The following is a 15421-nucleotide window of genomic DNA, read 5'->3' on the forward strand; positions in this document are numbered from 1 at the left end:
CACAAAGAGGCGTAAGAAACAAAGAGAGGAGGAACGATGTCAAAGAAATCAGGAAAGAGACATACATATAGAAACAAAGTGAAGCATTACCGAAGCTCAGCTGTGTGAGGAGACAGTGAGACGCTGTGTCCAACAGCAGCATTCAGCTCACAGCTGCTACTTTACACCCAGGCACACACAAAACACCTATTCATTCTCACATGAACACACACACACACACGCACACACAGTTTTGCACATACTGAGAAAAGCACATGTAAACACTGAATTTGAAAAAGCAATGCATTTCATTATTTCCCAAACATTTGGAAAAGCCCATCAATCATAGATTGATATATCAACCCATGCTGATATATTAAAAAATGACTAACATCGTCCGATACCGATGTGATTGCAGATATATCGTGCATTCCATCATTTCAACTTCCATTTACAAAAGGTGCCTTTCTATCCCCGTAGTTTTTCAGGAAGATGTTGATGATGATGTTTCATTTTATTCGGTTTAATATACCACCTTTATCATCTAAATCACCACCATCTTAGACCATGGTCTGCCTCCTAAACTACAAAATGTGCTCCTTCATGGGCAAATCAACAGTATGTACTGTATTGTGAACCTGTCGACCCCAAAACCACTTGTGAATTTCTACCGCGATGCTATATTGACAGCATACTGACATAGCGCATGGCAGTATTGTATGCCAAATGCAATCAGGCTGACAGAACAGCTCTCAGGCGGATAGTGAACACAGCGCAGGACATCACCAGAACCCATCTAACGGACTTGGACTCAATCTACACCAAACGATGCCTGAGGCGGGCTCACGACATCGTAAAAGATCCATCAGCACCCCAGCCACCAGCTGTTTCTCTCGCTGTCTGGAAGGAGAGACAGGAACGCTCGCAGCAGCTCGGACATCCAGGAAGACAAACTGCTTCTTTCCCAGGGCCGTGGTACAACAACAATACAGCTTTCACCCCTATCCCCTCACCCCCCCCTCCCCAGTGTGCAATAACAGGAGCACAACTTCTTTATATTTTATATTATATTTATTGCACTATATGCACTTTACTGCTGGACATATCTGCATTCTGCAATAACTTATCCATAACTAGATTTATTTATTATTATTTTTTACTTCAGTTCTTATCGTACTATATGTGCTGTGCACTAAGAGGGTTCTGTAATTACTTACGTTGTCTTGATAATGACAATAAAGCTCTATCTAACCCTATGAATAGTCATTTTCAACATTGTCATTATGTGCACTTTCATTGAAAGCCATATAATGCAAATAGTGTCACAATACAGAGCTCCAGTGTATCTGTACAAAACTGCAGAGCAAGATGTACAATATGAAGCTATATATTCCCCCCCCCCCGCTCTTAGTTTACTAGGTCTGAAACACAGAAATAGTGGGACAGGAAAAAGAGACAGAGAGAAAGTAGAGAAAGAGACATCACGCGAGCTGTGACAGTGTTGACTTTGTGTCTAGATGAAGGTGGCCTCATCATGGTGCCTCAGTACTAGTCACAAGGTTACGCAGAGAGAGAGAGAGAACAAGAGAACAGAGAGAGAAAGAGAGAGAGCGACAAAAAAAGAAAGAGAGAGAGAACTGTATGGTGTGTAGATAGCTGGCTTCAATCTCCTCTCTCGTGATATCATATGACTATTGTTTATCACGATATTGATGTAGGAATAATTAACTACAGACATGCTCACATGCATAGTCAGGAAAAATAATAATGCTTAGAACACGGCTCTCTTGAATACTCGATTCTGATTGGTCAATCAACAATATTCACCGGTCATTATTTCTCGACAACCGACCGCTGCTCTGCCACACCTGGATTAATCAGTTGATAAGAGCTTTTTGTCAGCAAGACACTACTAATTAGGCCAACCAGTTGCAGCTGTGGTGTCTTGTGTGCCAATTACGAATGAAACCGCTTTGTCGTTGAAAACGCTATTAAAAAATCTATTTGAATAATTATTTTTGTCAGATTATTGAATGATTTAGTTGTAGGCCGTGTTCTAAGCGGGATAATGTATATTGAGGCGGTGATTACTGGGAAATAATGACCTTCAGGTGAACGATTAAGCCCTCCGCTGCGCGTCGGGCTCAATCCACCTGTCGGTCATTATTTCCCCCGTAATCACCGCCTCAATATACATTATCCCTTACATAATGACCTGCATACATAACCGCTACAAGAACACACACATTTCATGAATTGCATTAACTCTGTATGACATCATGCCTGACTGTCCTCTTTGCCCTTTTCAAAAGAGCACATATTCTTGTTCTAGGAAATCACTCGCACGTCGCTCACAAGCATGTATAGAGAGGCAAAGTGACCGCCTACTTCCTGCTTCAGCGCTGTACCAGAGGTTTTTATCCGCCATTTATTTTCCCATAGTAAAATGCTTATGAAAATAGTTTTACTTGGTCAAACCAAACGGTTCAGATATATTTAGAAACAGGAGAGACCATAGAACATTTCACTATGACCAAAACTGAAAACTTACGTTTTGGTCCGAGTGAAATGTTATGTGGTCTCGCCTGTTTCTAAATATATCTGAACTAGGGGTGCACCGATCACGTTTTTTGCCACCGATCACCGATTGCCGATCGCCTATGGGAAATATCTGCCCAACCGATCATCGACCGATCACCGATTACCGATCACCGATATATAAACTCCTCAAAAGAAGTTTGGAAACGTTATTTCGGTTGATTATTTCTCCCCTTTAATAATACCAATTGGCATTGTATTTTATATACCGTAGTTGGAAAGCCTGATTAGTGATAGGGCTTTTTTTAATAAAAAAATAAAAAAATAAAAATAATAATAATATTAAAAAATATCGGCAATCAGCCGAAATATCGGCAATCAGCCGAAATATCGGCAATCAGCCGATCGCATATTTGAGGTCAAAATCGGCCGATACAGATTGCGATCGGTGCACCCCTAATCTGAACCGTTTGGTTTGAACAAGTAAAACTATTTTTATAAGCATTTCACGAAATGTCTATGGGAAAATAAATGGCGGATAAAAAATCTCTGGTACAGTGCTGAAGCAGGAAGTAGGCGGTCACTTTTCTTCTCTATTCAACTACTCTGTTACAATCACATGGAATTCAACATGTGCTTGTGCTGGGCCTGCTGGCCTCACTGCTCTTAATGTCTACAAAGAAAACTCAAATCATATATAGGTGTAGATATTTAGTACAGTATCTACACTGGTCACGTTCTTCTTCTGATATTTATTCAGCAGTCGTGATCCAGTACAGCAACAACATCTCCCACTAGGGAGGCCATTACCCCCCAAAACGTCTATCCATCTTCACTAAGTGGTATACACACACAAACCGAAGGGAACTGAAGTATCACACTACTGGATGCCATTCACAGTTACAGAGCTTTCTTGCGTGCAACAGCTGCTAGCAAAACAAGTCCGTCGCCACAGAAGACACGCACACACGCACGCGCACGCACACACACACACACACACACGCACGCACACACACACACGCACACGCAAAGTTGCTTGGATCATTATTTTCTGCAAAAAAAATGTTTGCCCAAACTAATCTAAACAAGATTGCAAAATGATTTACGTGAGTGTGAAATGTTAAGACAGTGTTTAGACAGGGAGGGAGACAGAGAGCCACAGAAGCAGATGGCGAAAAAACATCTCAAATGGTAAATGGACTGCATTTAGTCTAGCGAACACTCAAGTGAAGTCAAAGCGCTTTACAACGCCCACATTCACCCATTCACACACACATTCATACACCAATGGCGGCAAGCTAACGCGCGGGGTGCTGGCGACACCCATCGGGAGCAATTTGGGGTTCGGTGTCTTGCCCAAGGACACTTCGACACGCGGACTGGAGGAGCCGGGGATCGAACCGCCGACCTTCTGATTAGTGGACCTCCTGAGCCATTTCGCCCCATTTCAAGTTGGTGGCGGTTGATTCTAATCACATCTGACCCCTCCCCCATTCTCTCCTATAGAGACAGTCCGCATTTCTGGGAACGCCCATACAGGCTCTGGGAACGCCCACAATAGACGCTGGGTTAGCCTGGGGGGCGGGGTCAGGGTGGGGTAAATTCCCCCGTTCTATCCATTCAGCAAAGTTAGAATTTAGCCGATAGCCCAGCCCAGGCAGACACGATCGGGGATTTAACCACCGCAGTAAACGCACATCTGAGCAGACGTCTTGTGTTCTGCTCTAGAAACCCCCAAACATGTAGTTTAGAGCCGCAGCACCGTCTTTTGGTGAGTCAGCCCATGAGATATATGGGCGGTTTTACCCCACTCGCGCGCCAGCCGTTTAACATTTTGTGGGCGTTCCCAGACATGCGGACTGTCTCTATTCGTCCCCCTCTGTTTTCAATCCCCCACGCTGTGCCGCTCCCTCTCTTTACCTGAGCCATCCCTAAATCCCTCGCTCTCTCCGCCATCAATCTTCCTGCTGTTTAAACTAAAGTCACCTTCCCCCCCCGGACTCGCTATTCTCTCTCTCAGTCTGCTCTTCCTCTGTCCCTCTCTTGCACCGCATCTCTCTGCTTTTAATCCTATATGACTCTCTCCTCCTGTCTTCTCTCTCTCTCTCTCTCTTTGACCCCTCCTCTTTTCATCATCCTTTATGGTGCGTGTTTAATCTAGCTCTTATCCTCTTCCATCTCTCCATCCCTCCCTCCCCCCCCACATTCTGTCTTGCCCTCCTCTTTTCCATCCTCCTTTCCGCCTGCTCAGAGTCACCCTTCATTGTCTCATTTGTCGCTTCTCTCCTCCGTCTGGTCTTCTCTGGTCCTCTCTCTTCTTTCTCTCATCTGTTTTACCGCACTTCTTCTTCCCCCGTGTTTTGTTATCCTCTTAGAGAACATCAAATACAATGAATCACCAGAAACAAAGCCGCTCCTGCGGCACCAATCTTGCAGAGATTAAGGCTAGGCGGGAACATGAGTTCAGCAGAGTCACTCACTAGTCGGGCTCTGTTTGCATTAGCCGGCTTCACAAAACCAAACCATAGATAGTTTATTGTATTACTAATATAGATGGGTCACCGCAGGCTCCGCCAATTCTAACAAATGGTAGCAGCAAGTCTCCTAAATGGGCGTGGTCAACCGTTGACTCAGACCTGCTGAAAGGTCTCCCAAGTGGGCGTGTCCGTGGAAAAACCCACGTGACAAAATGACAGGAAGTGAGTTGAAGTTGGGCCGTCTTGCTTGAATCCCATCGTCTTTGACCAAACACTGCCAGGCAATCCCTGATAGAACCAGAGCCGTCTGGCACCAACAGGCCCGTCTGGCACCAACAGGCCCGTCTGGCACCAACAGACCCGTCTGGCACCATCTGGCACCAACAGGCCCGTCTGGCACCAACAGGCCCGTCTGGCACCAACAGACCCGTCTGGCACCATCTGGCACCAACAGGTCCGTCTGGCACCAACAGGCCCGTCTGGCACCAACAGACCCGTCTGGCACCATCTGGCACCAACAGGCCCGTCTGGCACCAACAGGCCCGTCTGGCACCAACAGGCCCGTCTGGCACCAACAGGCCCGTCTGGCACCATCTGGCACCAACAGGCCCGTCTGGCACCAACAGGCCCGTCTGGCACCAACAGGCCCGTCTGGCACCAACAGGTCCGTCTGGCACACAACAGGCCCGTCTGGCACCAACAGGCCCGTCTGGCACCAACAGGCCCGTCTGGCACCAACAGGCCCGTCTGGCACCAACAGCCACACCACGGTCACTGAGACACATTTCCCCCCCATTCTGATGTTTGATGGTGAACAACATGCACTGAAGCTGCTGACCTGTGTCTGCATGATCAGACGTTGCACCGCTGCTGCCGCGTGATTGGCTGATTGGATAATTGCATGAATAAGCAGGTGTACAGGTGTTCCTAATAAAGTGCTCTAGTGCTGTCTCTTGATTGACTGTTTTATCTGGAGAGAAATCAGACCACTTATTCTATGCAAACTAGTATATGATGTCACCTGGCTCTCTTCACTGGGCGTGTGGCCAAAGTCCCACTTTAAAGCAGGAAAAACCTAGTAAACGCGAGGCAAGAAGTGATTATCTCAATAAAATACCAAGAGGTCACAGAGCAGAAACTACCTCCACTGACTGCCTCTGTATCTGTATGTGTCTGTGTGTGTGTGTGTGTGTGCCTGTGTGTGTGCGTGTGTGTGTGTGTGTGCGCTTGTTGGTGTGTGTGTGTGTGTGTGTGCGCGCGCTTGTGTGTGTGTGCTGGCAGTGTCTGTGCTTGGGCTTTTGCATGCACGAGTGCCTGTGTGTGTAAGTCACTCTGCATTCATTAGTACGTGGCTGTGTGCATATGAGGATATTATAAATGCCAATAGGCCAGGAGAGAAGCTACCTCTCGTCTCCCGAGAGATACTTATCTCCACTATGCAGAACAGAACAGCACTAAATGTCAGACAACCTAGCCATCACTGACACTCTCTTTCTCTGCAACCCTGTATTTAACCCCCCCCCCCCCCCCCTCCTCCTTAGCCAATTGGCATGATCACAATCTCGCTCACACACACACACACACACACACACACACACACACACACACACACACACACACACACACACACACACACACACACACACACACACACACACACACACACACAGGGCTGCTGGTCGCAGCTGAAAAGTCATTATTGTCCTGGTTTAAACATGAGACCAGCAGAAAGAGAGTCATGTGAGACAAACACACTGCAGGCGTACACACTCAACATTCTTCAGCCATCTCCATCCGTTTGCTTACATTAACATCACATTCTGACGCACGCACACACACACACACACGCACACACGCACACACACACACACGCGCACACACACACAGCAGTGGCATCACCCCGGTAGCTACAGCCTAGATAGAGATAACAGTTTGCCTTGACAGAACAGAAGTGGACGGGCAACATCAAACTGTAACATTTCTTTATGATGATTTTGAATCCATTTCTACTTTAGCAGGATGGAAGAAGGATGGGAGGCAGAGAGGGAGGACAGAGGAGAGGCACGTGACAAAGGTACAAAGGTTGTGATCCCACACCTACTACTGCACCTTAGCCCACTGACCAGGGACTCAGGAGATTACTGCACATGTAACAACTCACCCCTTCCCCCGAACACACACACACACACACACACACACACACACACACACTCTCTCACTCCCTCTCAGGATGTACACCAGAGGGACTGTTGTGGATTACAAGGTTGTTTTGTGGATTATGGGATTTAACATATATACACACAATAATAAACTGATAGACTGACCAGTGAGTGACCACCGCTGTGTAACAAGAGAATACCGGTAAGCATGTCGAAGCCGTGACCACGTTAAGATCAGGCATGTAGCGCAGGATAAACCCGCCTAAACCCAGTTTAACCACCTCTCTGTTTAGTAGAATTTTACACAGCTTGGTAAGAGGATATCAATCTATAGGATATAAATCAAGTATGAATGAATAATGTATTTATTCAACACTGATGAATTAGTGAAGCTTATTGAAAAAGAACAAAGTAATCACATTCTGTTATTGAGAATATTGCAGTGACCTATTTCACCGTGGGCAATTTCATGCAAGTAATCAATAAATATCAGCTGTACTAGTGGCAACGTGATGACCCAAGAGTCAGTCCCATTAGGTTTTATAGATCCACATGTTTTATAGATCCATGCGTACTTTGCTCACTATTTATATCTCGTGTTGCTACCTACCACTCTCTCTTTAATACCCTTTGGCCAGTGTTTTAGTTCTTAGATTTGTTGTCAACGTTTAGCATTGTATAGTCTGACATTAGCAGACACAGACTGTTAGCCCTCCCCGACTACATCCCTCCCACCAAAAAAATGCAAAACAGATGTTTAAGAGGCCATTTACACCTGGCATTAACATGTGTTTTCTGATTGCAATCAGATTGTGTTTCATCACTTGAAAGTACAGGTGTAAACACCCCCAAAACGCATTGAAGAAGGATTGCAATCTGATCAGCCAAACCACCTCCAGTCCGGAGGTGGTCAGGGATGCATTCTGTACACATTGAACACAAGTGTAAATGCAATGTGTCCTCTCAATCTGGATACAGCAACTGTATGCGGATTGAGAGGACACCCATATGCGCCATCAGATTGCAATGTGATGGCAGAAAAGGCATGTTAATGCCAGGTGTAAATGGCATCTTAGTTCAGTTACAGATCATTTGAAAACATGAGGTCTGGATGGGAAGGGAGATGTTGCAGCATCTATCCTGCTGCCGGTGTGTTTTTCTCCACCTAGCTAGATGTGTATCTATCCTGCTGCTGGTGTGTTTTTCTCCACCTAGCTAGATGTGTATCTATCCTGCTGCTGGTGTGTTTTTCTCCACCTAGCTAGATGTGTATCTATCCTGCTGCCGGTGTGTTTTTCTCCACCTAGCTAGATGTGTATCTATCCTGCTGCCGGTGTGTTTTTCTCCACCTAGCTAGATGTGTATCTATCCTGCTGCCGGTGTGTTTTTCTCCACCTAGCTAGATGTGTATCTATCCTGCTGCTGGTGTGTTTTTCTCCACCTAGCTAGATGTGTATCTATCCTGCTGCTGGTGTGTTTTTCTCCACCTAGCTAGATGTGTATCTATCCTGCTGCTGGTGTGTTTTTCTCCACCTAGCTAGATGTGTATCTATCCTGCTGCTGGTGTGTTTTTCTCCACCTAGCTAGATGTGTATCTATCCTGCTGCTGGTGTGTTTTTCTCCACCTAGCTAGATGTGTATCTATCCTGCTGCTGGTGTGTTTTTCTCCACCTAGCTAGATGTGTATCTCATGATGCCGGTGTGTTTTTCTCCACCTAGCTAGATGTGTATCTCATGATCCTGCTGCCGGTGTGTTTTTCTCCACCTAGCTAGATGTGTATCTCATGATCCTGCTGCCGGTGTGTTTTTCTCCACCTAGCTAGATGTGTATCTCATGATCCTGCTGCCGGTGTGTTTTTCTCCACCTAGCTAGATGTGTATCTCATGATCCTGCTGCCGGTGTGTTTTTCTCCACCTAGCTAGATGTGTATCTCATGACAATAAAGTCATGCTCTGGTAATGCGTCCACGCCCGGCACATCGATATAACACCATGTAACACCATGCGCCTTATAAACCTCTCAAGGCTCTCCATTATAGGAGTGTGTGTGTTCATGTGTGTGTGTGTGTGTGTGTGTGTGCGTGTGTGCGTGTGCGTGTGCGTGCGAGATGAAAAAACAAGTACAAAATGAAAGTGATTTAATAAGATTGTACAGAAGTTGAAGGCGTGATGGTTTGATAATAATGGCAGCTCATTTGATTAATTACCATTTTGCTGGCAATGAATAAAGAGTATGAGTCACTCGGGGCATTAGCGTGTGCAGACTGAGCACAGGGAATTCTGTGACAGTTGATGGTTGAATGAATAGATGAAACTAAAATAGCGGAGATCAATTAATTAATTAATTAATTCTTACTGTGGTAAGCTGTAAAATATGGACAAAATGTTTTGCTGCATTTATTTGACAGGCACTGCAGCTAGTTCAGTTATCCTTTATTTATCCCCATGGGGAAATTAATCCTCTGCATTTGACACATCCTCTACTAGGAACCTTCCTAGAACTAGGAGCAGTGGGCAGCCACAGTGCAGCGCCCGGGGGACCAACTCCAGTTCTTTTGCCAGTGCCTTGGTGAGGGGCACTTACAGCAGTCTTAACCCTAACATACGGTACATGTCTTTGATGGTGGGAGAAAACCCACACAAACACGGGGAGAACATGCAAACTCCACACAGAAAGGACCTGGGACGGACCGGGGTTCGAACCCGGGACCTTCTTGCTGTGAGGCAATAGCGCTAACCACTGAGCCCCTGTGCCGTCGATATAGATCACAATAGAAATGTGTAGCTTGACATATTCAGTCTACGTTACTTTTTGATATGGCCTGTATAACACTTTCAGATAGGGATAGCTTTTGCTATAAGGCTAATCTGTCATATCCACTATACTATAACATGCCAAAAGCACCAAAGGTGACATGACTTCTGCCCTTTTCCACACATACAATGTGAAATCTCTGTATTGCCGATATAAAAGGGGTCCATATTTTTCTTTATTGACTATCAGTCTATCAGTCTATACGGTCTTCTTGTAATATGGATCAGATTGTGAGGAATATACTTACACATTATTCATTGGAATGGGTATTGACAGTGGAAAAAGTTGCATCCTACTTGCAGATGTGTGGGAACCCTCTCACTGGAGTCGTTATGGGTAATAAATCTCATTTAGTATTTATGGGCTTGGGGGAGGCGTGTGTGTGCCAGACCAGACACGTCTTCTCACTTCACTCACTGACAACAACACCAACAGTTCCACCCTGCGGCATTCTGGGCTAGTTATTGCACTGTAATATCAGGATAAACTGGATGATAGTGTTCGGCTTTTTCACACCTTGTTGTGAATATGAATTATGAACCGCTGTGAAAATGAAAAACACTTGACCAAAACACAAGCTTTTTGACGAGGACAAGTGTGAGCTAAACATCTCCCCACTCTTGGTGTCTCACTCCCACACACACACACGTCTCACTCTTTGACCCTGGCAGACAAGCCAGTGATGCAGAGACACATTTATGACAGCCTAGTTCCACTCATGTTGACAGCTTGTCAACACACAGACACACAGGGAGTAATTCATGTACTTGACAGTAGTGGTTAGGGAGCATGTAGATGTGTGCATATATACTTCAAGTCGAAGTGAACCGGAGGCGAATGCAATAGCACGAGCGTCGGAGACTGAAAACAAATTGAGAGGCGGACCATATACGTGTCGATGATTTGATTTGACAATTCTGTCGACTGGCTTTGGCATTGGTCGATCATGGCGTGTTCCACCCCCAAATCGAGTGGGATTCAGCGTGTCGTCGTGCTACGCGAGTGGGATCCGCGGAGTACCAGGCAGCCACTTGCTTCGTGCGGAGCGAGCGGACAATCCGATGCATGGGTGCTGCCCGCCCGCCTGAAATCTCCTCGAGGGGAGACCCCTGACTACCACGCTCTCAAGCGAGCGCCTTTTACGCTATTTCTGTAAATTCGATATTCCTGGAATGAGCGTTTTAACGAGCCAGTTACATTTCTTTGCATTCTTAGAGATTATAGTTTTTGTTTTTTGTTCATGTTTCATGAATTGGCCAAGTTAGTAGTTAGTTTATGGGATAGGAATTCTGCCAGATGACAGGCACTAGGCGCCATTTTCTACTTCATTTGGAAGAGGACATTATCCTGAAATGAAGATTTGATTGACAGCTGCATGTCGTGATATGATTGGTTGAAATGGGGTAGAAATTTGATAGTACTAGGTGACGTCAGCAAACTGTAGATTAGTGTTATCAATGAAATCTTGAAAAATGAACTTTTGACGTGAAAAAGTGTGAAAAACTAAAGGAATTCGATTTTTGTGATTTGTTTTGCATACATCATTAAATAGGTGCACTGCATACCCAGGTATTTGAACTAAAAGAAAATAAAAGTAATTTTTGGGTTCAGCTCGACTTTAATGATTCATATAGCATTTTTTGGTTGCATCGTGGAACATTTTTAAACAATTACTTCCCTCAAACTCCACCGTTCTAGAAATATATATAAAGGGAAACATTGCTAAATGCAAATTAATAACACAGTATTACATTTTGTAGTTACTGTATACTGTGTATGTCAGAGCAATTAACCCTGATACTGAAGCATATACACGGAAATCATGTTACCATGGTAATGATGGGATTATTCGATTTATTTATGTGCGGGTAAGGATAATGTGATCACTATGCATAAGGGTATATAGACTGGTTTTCCAAAAAAAAAAAGAAAAAAAAGAGCTTAACGGGCAATCTGCAGGATTCTTGTTTTTCTTGATTTTGGAGACACCTTTGGTGACAAGTAGAGTTGCAACGATCAATCGATTAGTCGATCGACTGAAAATTAATCGACGACTAATTTGATAATCGATTTAATCGTTTTGAGTCATTTTTTTAAGAAACCTAAATCTAAATGATCTGATTCCAGCTTCTTAAATGTGATTATTTCCTGGTTTCTTTACTCCGACAGTAAATATCTTTGGGTTGTGGACAAAACCAGACATTTGAGGATGTCATCTTGAGCTTTGGGAAACACTGATCGACATTTTTTTCACCATTTCCTGACATTTTACAGACCAAACAACTAATCGATGAATCGAGAAAATAATCGACAGATTAATCGATAATGAAAATAATCGTTAAGTTGCAGCCATGGAGACAAACCGTCAGTGCACTGAGGTTTTGAACTCGTGCACTAACCCAACATAATAATAAAACTCATTCAATGTAGACTGTGGCTGATCAGTAACCTTGTGAGGGAGCTGGATTTGTGAGAGATCATGAGATCAAGATCACATGACAAATGCATCTTGCCACAGGGCCAATCTATTGGTTTGAATCTGAACCACCTGCGGTCCGCACCAATCGGCATCCTATGAGGGCGGGCTTTAGGAGTGACGCCAGCGAGAACGAGCCCGTGATAAGACAGATGGCTCATCCAATCACCTGTCAGGTAAAGTGTGACTCGTTTCCCATGTGGTTATGTGAAAACAAAACCATCCGGTAGCGTCAGGTTAGCTCATCAGCTAAGTGACAGAAAAAAACAGCTATTCAAAAGAAAAGAAAATAAATCACCATCACTCCTCATCATCCATCACCCCCCCCCCCCCCCACCCCCCCCACCCCACCACCACCCCCCCCCCCCCCCCCCCCCCACCCCGACTGCTTTTCATCTTGGGAAGGCAAAGACGATATTCACACTACGCTGTTCCGGAGGCGGAGGCGGACACTTCAGAGGCATCTCTGCTCTGAGGGATTAATGGGTTCCTCTTTCCCTTAGATTTCGTCTTGATGAAAAAGCTACTTTCTCCATGGACTTTCAGCCATGCTGGTTGGTGCTGCTCATGCTAATCGCAGAGTTCTTCTTCAGCTTATTCCAAAACACTGTTTAGGGATGCACCGATCCACATTTTTTCACTTCCCGATCCGATTCCGATACCTGAATTTGGATATCTGCCGATACCGATATTATGCCGATACCAGTATTTCTCTTGAATATACAGTATAGGCAAAGATTTGGCCAATTAAAGATTCTTTTTTTTAAATATACCTTGCAAAAAGCAGACAAAATTAAGAAAATATACAAGGCAAAGAAGGATACTATTATACATGGGCAAATTACGGCCAGCCCGCCCTCATAGGATGCTGATTGGTGCGGACCGCAGGTGGTTCAGATACAAACCAATAGATTGGCCCTGTGGCAAGATGCATTTGTCATGTGATTACGGCCACTGTGCGGCCCAGCGCTGGAATTGCTGCAACAACAAAAAAAAAAAAAAAATACACGGATTTCGATCCGATCCGTGAATTAGTGCCAATATCGGCACCCGATACCGATATTGGATCGGCCTCATCCCAAACACTGTTGCTGCTTCCAGAAATGTCAAACGCATCACTTGCTGTGCAGAAGAGAATTTGTGCAGAAGAGAATCTAAACCAGCACCTTCGTGAACTGGTGGTATATGTTGCATCATTATTGTGTGATAATTGATTGATCATCGATAGAAAGTAGCAAAACAGACTTTTATTCATATGAAGAGTTTGCAGGTTGTTGTGACTTCAACTGTGCTATAAACAGGGACGTGTGTACATGTGAATGGAGTGAACAGCACACAGCTCCATCAAAGTTCACTGTCATATTTGACACAGTTTGATTTGATGTCACATCAAATGACAAAGTGTCTAACCAGTTCAACAACATGCCAATCCATCAGTGCTGGAGACACAGAAGACACAGGATAGAAACCGGTCTATCTCTGCAATGCTGTTTGAGCGGAAAACCCCTTAACACTACCAGCCCCCTTAAGATTTACACTGTGACGCTGGCCTCGGGAATTGGAGTTCGTCACCTCCTACAAATATCGTGGTCTCTGGTTGGACTCATCCCGCTCATTTCACACACACACACACACACACACACACACACACACACACACACACCACACACATCAATAACCTCCTGGCTAAAGTCAGAGCCAGAATCGCTTTTCTGTTTCGCAACAAGGCTTCTTTCACCCACCCCGCCAAAACACACACTCGTAAAAATGACGATCCGCCCAATCTTCGATTATTTATTATGGTGACACCAGCTATAAAATGGCATGGAAGGGTCTCCTCAGCAAGCTTGATACACTCCACACACCACTCACAGGTGCACCCTTCAGAACCCACCACTGCCACCTCTACAACCTGGAGGACTGGCCTTCCCTTCGCACCAGGCGGGAACATCGCTGGCTGCAACTAGTTTACAAAACTATCCTGGGCAAATCTCCTCACTACCTCTCCAACCTCCGGCAGATCTCCCACAGCACTTAGCACCTAAGATCCAGCAACTTCATTGTGCTCATCACGTCAAAGGTCCGTACTGTACCACCTTTGGCTGTAACTTCTTCCGTGTTGCTGCTGCAAATGACTGGAATACACTACAAAACACACTTAAACTCACTACTCTCATCTCCCTCAACACATTCAAACACAACTTGTATCAGGTCATAGTGGACAGCTGTTACCTGCTGACCTGCTCTCTCTTTCCCTTATTATATACCTACAGTAAGCACACTCAGCATCTGTCCCCTTCTTGTGCATATTAGTGCTCTATTTTATTGATCTTACCTATGTACCTTTGTGTTGTTCCGTGCTGACTATGTTATTTTACATGTTACTTTGTGTATTTTATTGAATCTTGCTGGGCCCTCTTGGCCAGGTCATCGTTGTAAATGAGAACTGGTTCTCAACCGATTTTTTTACCTGGTTAATAAAGGTCAAATAAAAAATAAAATAAAAAAAATATACTGTTCTGTGCTGCAACAGAAACCTATTTAACCATCCAACAGCTAATACTGATTTGTTGTATTATTACGGTAAATACAGCAGCTTAAAAAGGAGAAATGTATCACGAAGCTGTGGAGAGACACATTTGTCCCAGTGGCCCAACTATGGACACAATTAGCTAGAGGGAATTCCACTCTTCAATAGGTGAGCAGATAGCCCCCTCTGGTGGCAAAATAGTGCTACTGAAAGCCAGCCAGCCACGCACGCACGCATGCACAGTGAGTAGAGTACATGTATTTCATCTATATTCAGTCAGCCCTGTGGGCTAGTTGAGAGTTCACAATACCACCCAGCTTTCAGAACACCACTATTACAAAACAAGTACACCAATTTATACAAACACAGAAGCACACAGAGCATCTAGGAAGAGGTCAAATGGTCCCTTTCTACTCTATGGGGTCAGAGTCCTATCTGCTCTATCTG

At 44.8% G+C, this 15421-nt stretch overlaps 1 protein-coding gene across 1 annotated transcript in view; it reads right to left on the reverse strand.

The window, feature by feature from the left end:
• akap7 (A-kinase anchoring protein 7) overlaps nucleotides 1-15421 on the reverse strand; it is a 61987-nt gene that overhangs the window by 29920 nt on the left and 16646 nt on the right. The window lies entirely within an intron of this gene.

This window comes from Poromitra crassiceps (assembly GCF_964638095.1).
Source record: "Poromitra crassiceps genome assembly, chromosome: 9".
NCBI lineage: Eukaryota > Metazoa > Chordata > Actinopteri > Beryciformes > Melamphaidae > Poromitra > Poromitra crassiceps.